The sequence below is a fragment of the Mauremys reevesii genome, linkage group 25 (assembly GCF_016161935.1).
Source record: "Mauremys reevesii isolate NIE-2019 linkage group 25, ASM1616193v1, whole genome shotgun sequence".
NCBI classification, from domain to species: domain Eukaryota; kingdom Metazoa; phylum Chordata; order Testudines; family Geoemydidae; genus Mauremys; species Mauremys reevesii.
Window position 1 is genome coordinate 18756331 of NC_052647.1, and position 6000 is coordinate 18762330.

Here is a 6000-nt window from a genome sequence, read left to right on the forward strand (position 1 = left end):
ACCCCTCTGTCATGCCCTGCAGTGCCAGGGGACCCCTGTGTCATAGAATCATAGGACTGGGAGGGACCTCGAGAGGTCATCGAGTCCAGTCCCCTGCACTCATTCACTGCAGCACCAGGGGCTGGGGGAGCCCTCTGTCATGCACTGCAGTGTCAATGGGGAACCCCTCTGTCATGTCCTGCAGAACCAGGGGCTGGGGGAGCCCTCTGTCATTCATTGCAGTGTCAATGGGGGACCCCTCTGTCATGCCCTGCAGAACCAGGGGCTGGGGGAGCCCTCTGTCATGCCCTGCAGAACCAGGGGCTGGGGGAGCCCTCTGTCATTCACTGCAGTGTCAATGGGGGACCCCTCTGTCATGCCCTGCAGAACCAGGGACTGGGGGATCCCTCTGTCATTCACTGCAGTGTCAATGGGGGACCCCTCTGTCATGCCCTGCAGAACCAGGGACTGGGGGATCCCTCTGTCATTCACTGCAGTGTCAATGGGGGACCCCTCTGTCATGCCCTGCAGAACCAGGGACTGGGGGATCCCTCTGTCATTCACTGCAGTGTCAATGGGGGACCCCTCTGTCATGCCCTGCAGCACCAAGGACTGGGGGATCCCTCTGTCATTCACTGCAGTGTCAGTGGGGGACCCCTCTGTCATGCCCTGCACCGTGCAGACAATGGCTCTAAAGAATCCCAGATCCCTCTTACTGAGAAAGCTCCGCAGCCCCCAATGCAGCCTGAACTCCCCCAGGAAGAAGCCCTGCCTGCTTCCCTCCTTCCCCTCCACTTCATGTCTCATGGAAGGCAGAGGAAGAGGTTTGCTGTGGGGATCCCCTCCCACCCCATCCCCATCCCTTCCTTTCTTATCAGGAAAGAATTTGCCGCTCAGACAAATATTTCGCTCCTGCTGAGATACTGCAGAGGGAGTGGGGCTTGGAGCCTGGCCAGGCACGGTTCACCTAGAACGGGGTGGGACCGGTCCGACGGGTCCCCATGCCCTTTTATGGCGCTGTTCAGTTTGTTGGTGAAACAAAGAGCACAGGGGTTTGGAATTACAGACACAAAGGGGAGTTACCCTAGGCTAGCTGGGCAGGTGTGTGCAGCCGGCGGAGCTTGCAGGGCCTTGCAGATTCTCTCCTGGCCCCTCTCCATGGCTTGCAAGGCTGAGCAAACAGCAGCATGCGTGGAGGGATATGGCTGGCCTGACACCTCCCACCCTCACAGATCCCAAAGCACTTTATTAATAACCCCTAGCCTTTCTCATCCACAGAGCCCAAAGCAATGGCAGTGGGTATTGTTGTCCCTAGATGAGGAAACTGAGGCACGGGGGAAGGGACTCACCATGGACACCCAGCAGAGCCGGGAATAGAACCCAGGTGTCCCAGTCCATGGCCTCGCCATGCTATAGCTAACAGCACACGTTACCTACCGCATATTGGAATCACTTTGCCCAGCGTCGAAGTGCGGCCTCCTCTGGGGTTGACCCGTGGCCGCTCTTTAACAGTGTTGCAAGAATGTAATGAACAGCCAGAGCTGGAGTCTGGCCAGACTCAGAGGAGCAACACTTCCCCAGCCAAAAATGCCCCGGGGGGGTTAACGGGCTGCTCGGTTCTCAAGAGCGGGGCAGGTCAGTGCTCAGCTCCTGCTCAGAGGTGCCCTTAGACGGACCTGGCTCACCAGTGAGGACTAGATTGGGATGCCCTAGGGCTCCGGGATATCGGAAATCTGGACCCAGATGTTGAGATTCGGGCCGTGGCTAGAAAAGGTTCTGATCCCGTGAGACGCACTGACTCCCTCCACACAGATCCACCGCTTGACCCAGGGAACCCTTTAAGACAGTGGTCCCCACACTTTGGAGGGTTGCGCCCCGCTTGCCCCTGTCCACGCCCTGCAGGGCCAGGAGCGGGGCCGTGGCTCCGGGGAGGGGAACGCGGACAGGTGTAAGGGGGCCGAGGCTGGGACCGCAGCTGGGGCTGCGGCTAGGGTGACCAGATGTCCTGATTTTATAGGGACAGTCCCGATTTTGGGGTCTTTTTTCTTATATAGGCTCCTATTACCCCCCACACCCTGTCCCGATTTTTCACCCTAGCTGCGGCCAGGGCTGGGAGCAAGGCCAGGAACTGAGCCGTGGTGGGGGCCGACAGCCAGGCCCCCCGGCCGGGTGCAAAACCATGCCGAGGCTGGGGACAGGGATGGAGCTGAGGTCACCGCTAGGGGTGGGGCCAGAGCAGAGCTGGGAGTGGGGCAGGACTGGGTGGCACTCCCTGCCCGCCCCCTTGTTGAGGATAGCCCAAGCCTGCCGCGCCCCCCTAGAGAGATGCACCCCACAGTTTGGGAACCTCTGCTTTAAGGGCTAATCAATACAACTAGGTCAAAACAACTCCTCCCCAGTCTCTTTTAAAAAGCAAGGCGTGCTGCCCATTGGCTGCAGATCTTAGGCCATGGCCCACATGACGGGCCAACCACCGCTGTCACTGGCAACTTCGCCAGCAGCAAGGCCAGGGTCAAATGGACCACAGAGGCCATGCTCCGCCGGGCATAGAGACCATACGTGATTTGCCTGAAGTCACACAGCAAGTCCATGGCAGAGCCCAGCAACAGAACCCGGCTGTCCTGAATTCTAGTGCAGTGCTCTACCCACTAGGCCATGTTCCCTTCCCCATTTCACAGAGGACTCCAGTGTCATAAAAGAGAAAGGAGAAAAGGAACTCGCATTTCAGGTCCTTAGAGTGGGACTCATGCTGTGTTGAAGGGCTTTTCATCTGGCTAGCCCCATTCACACCCATCTGTCTGTCTGTCTATCCCCGCATAGATCTATCCCCATTCATATCCATCCCTACACATCTTCTGTCTAGCCTCATTTATAACCATCTATCTAGCCATTCCTACACATCTGCCCCATGGATCTAATCCAGATATCCAGGAAACTCAATACTTCTACTCAGGCTTGGCAGCATTCGATTTTTTGTAAATATATGTAATTTAAACGGATAACATCTATGTTAAACATTAAAAAATGCTTCAAAATTATCAATTTAATTGTTCACAGTTCCACAAAATTATGGGTTTTAAGCATACCCCCCCCCTCATTTTTGTCAATTTCAATTTTCACCGTGGCCAGAAATTAGGCAGGGGGAGGCAGTCAGACAACAGGGGCGGGGGCTGACAATCATTATTTAACAGCAGCAGGTGATCAGATTCGAACTGTTAAAGCTTTATAACCGTTAAAACACAAAATGTCAACAGCCCGTGTCAAACTAGACAAGGTAAATAGCCTTCAAGCCAACACTCTGAGCACTCAGGCGCGGGGCCGGCGCAACCCATTAGGCGAAGGGCGCTAACATTTGGGGGGCGGCGACCGCAGCGGCCGGATCCTCGGCCACCCCAGGCGGTGGCATTTTGGGGGCGGGACCTTCCGCCGCCTCTGTCAGGGGTGCCATTTCGGGGGCGGGACCTTCCGCCGCCTCTGTCAGGGGTGCCATTTCGGGAGCGGGACCTTCCGCCGCCTTGGGCGCCAAAAAAGCTGGCAGGGCTCCTGCTCAGGCGGCATGGCTCTCACTCCCTAGCTGTGAATTTCGATCATTAGCAATGGAAATAGATGTTGACCAACATTTCCAGCTAAAAATCGAATCTTTCCAACCCTACACCTCACTCGGCCTGTCTAACCCGCATGGCTCATGCTGTCCTGCCTGGGCTACGGCAGGCCGGATGCCACTGTGCAGGGAGTGGAGAATTTGACAGCGGGCGCCTCTCAGCCAGCACTTGAATCCTGGAACGATTGGCACCCTAAGAACCAGCCATAAAAGCTCCAGGGGAGCCAAGCCACTTCCTTTCCTTATCATACACATCTGCAACCCCACCCCGGTTGCTAGGACGACGGCTAATAAGCCCTGTGGGCCTCTTCCTTGCAAGTGCAGCCAAGTCTACGGGTGGCCCGGGGTTTATCGGTGGCTCCATTCACCTGCTTCAGGGTTCTGGTTCAGTGGGTCTCGGCTCCACTATTCATGCCCTGGAGTTATTCCTAAAGAGAGCCCAGGAAGGCGCGTGCCAGCCCCCGGCCCCTTTCTAAAGCCAAGGGCAGGTTCTGCAAAGCAGTTCAAATGCTGCCAGCTTTCACTGAAGTACTTTGGGACAGGGTCAGATCTCCCAGCAGGGCTTTGTTTGCAATGGGTGGAGCTGCGGTTTACTGCCGGAGGCCTGCAAAACCCGGCACTTTGCAGCCAAGGTCTAGGAAAGAGGCTTATCTTCGCCCAGGCATCAGTCACTTCAGTGCCATTGATTTCAGTAGGTTACACATGGTGACACCAAGGGCAGAATTTTGCCCATTGACTCATCGCCGGGGGTGGGGTTTGATCTTGGAAGACCCTGGCCCAAGCCAGGTTAGAGTGACCAGACAGCAAGTGTGAAGAATCGGGACGGGGGTGGCGGGTAATAGGAGCCTATATAAGAAAAGACCCAAAAATCGGGACTATCCCTATAAAATCAGGACATCTGGTCACCCTAAGCCAGGCAGACACTTAACATTAACCTCCGTAAGGCCACCCACCAGATGGTGCCTGGGAAGGGTCAATCTGACTCTCTAAGGCGTTCAGCCCCAGATGCCCGGAGGTGGGGCTGAAGGAATCAGGACTCCGGGTGGCTGGGACCAGTGCTCGCAAGGCCCAGGGCTGGGGTTGGAGGAGCTTGGGCGGGCTGGGGCAGGGGGTCCAGCAGCCACAGTGAGGATGCACTGGGCTCCGGCAGGGGATGGGGACGGAAGGGGAAGAGGAGGGACGGGGCCTCGGCCAGAAGGTGAGGTGCCAGAGGCTAGCCTCCGCCAACGACCGGTTCACCCATGCACGATAACCCGGAGGATGGGCTTGCGGTTAAGGAACGAGACCCCGGAGATTTACATGCTAGTCCAGGCTTCCTAGGTGGCCTTGGACAAGTCAGCTAAGAAGTAATAATTTTTTAAGGCGCAGTGACATGGAATGCTGAATTCTTTCACGGCTGCAAGGTGCTGTGGTGATATGGGCCATACAAGTGCTTAGGTAGAACATCAACCCTACCCCTCTAAATTAAAACGGGGAGCAAGTCAGGAGGCTGCTGGCTCAGCGACTCAAAAATCGCCAGCCCGGGGTCAGATACTCAAAGCCCTAAAATCCAGGGAGTTTGGGTGCAGATTCCAGGTCCCCCTCCTACCCTTCCAATTCAGCGTACCAGGTCCAAGATCTCGGCTGGCTGGAGAAGCCGGCAGATAAGCTTCATGAAAGTCATTCCACAAGTCTGATTCTCCACCGCCTTGGCTGCCCCTCTGCAAATTGTCAAGTATCAGAGGGGTAGCCGTGTTAGTCTGGATCTGTAAAAGCAGCAAAGAATCCTGTGCCACCTTATAGACTAACAGACGTTTTGCAGCATGAGCTTTCGTGGGTGAATACCCACTTCGAAGTGGGTATTCACCCACGAAAGCTCATGCTGCAAAACGTCTGTTAGTCTATAAGGTGCCACAGGATTCTTTGCTGCCTCTGCAAATTGATGCCGTTAGTCATGTTTTACGCTTCTCTTGCACGGGCGTCAGTGACGGCACAAGGGCTCTCACCTGACACTGGTTTTACCCCAGTGGATCTCTGTTAACTTCAGTCGAGTGCTCCTGATTTGCTCCGGGGATAAGCACCAGGAGAATCAGGCTGCCTGCGTCCTCAATGTTGTTCTACGGTGACTTTCTGCACTGCTGTCTGTCTTTGGGATGATTGACAACGTTTGAGGCTGCGCGGTTCTCCTCTTTATCGCGATAGCTCGGGCAGGGCCCAAAATCAGGTTCGAAAATGATGCGGCCGCCCCAAACACAGCTCTGTCCTAAGCCTCCGGCTCCGAGGCATTACGGTAATACAAACAATACTCCTTCGTTCTACCCCTGAGGCTGCAGGCTGGGTCCCAGGGCTGGATACACCCACTGCAAAAGAAAAGCCACAACTGGGTCAGGATGCAAACGATTCCCCATTAGGAAGGGAGTGAAGCCAGAAAGTGTGTGCGG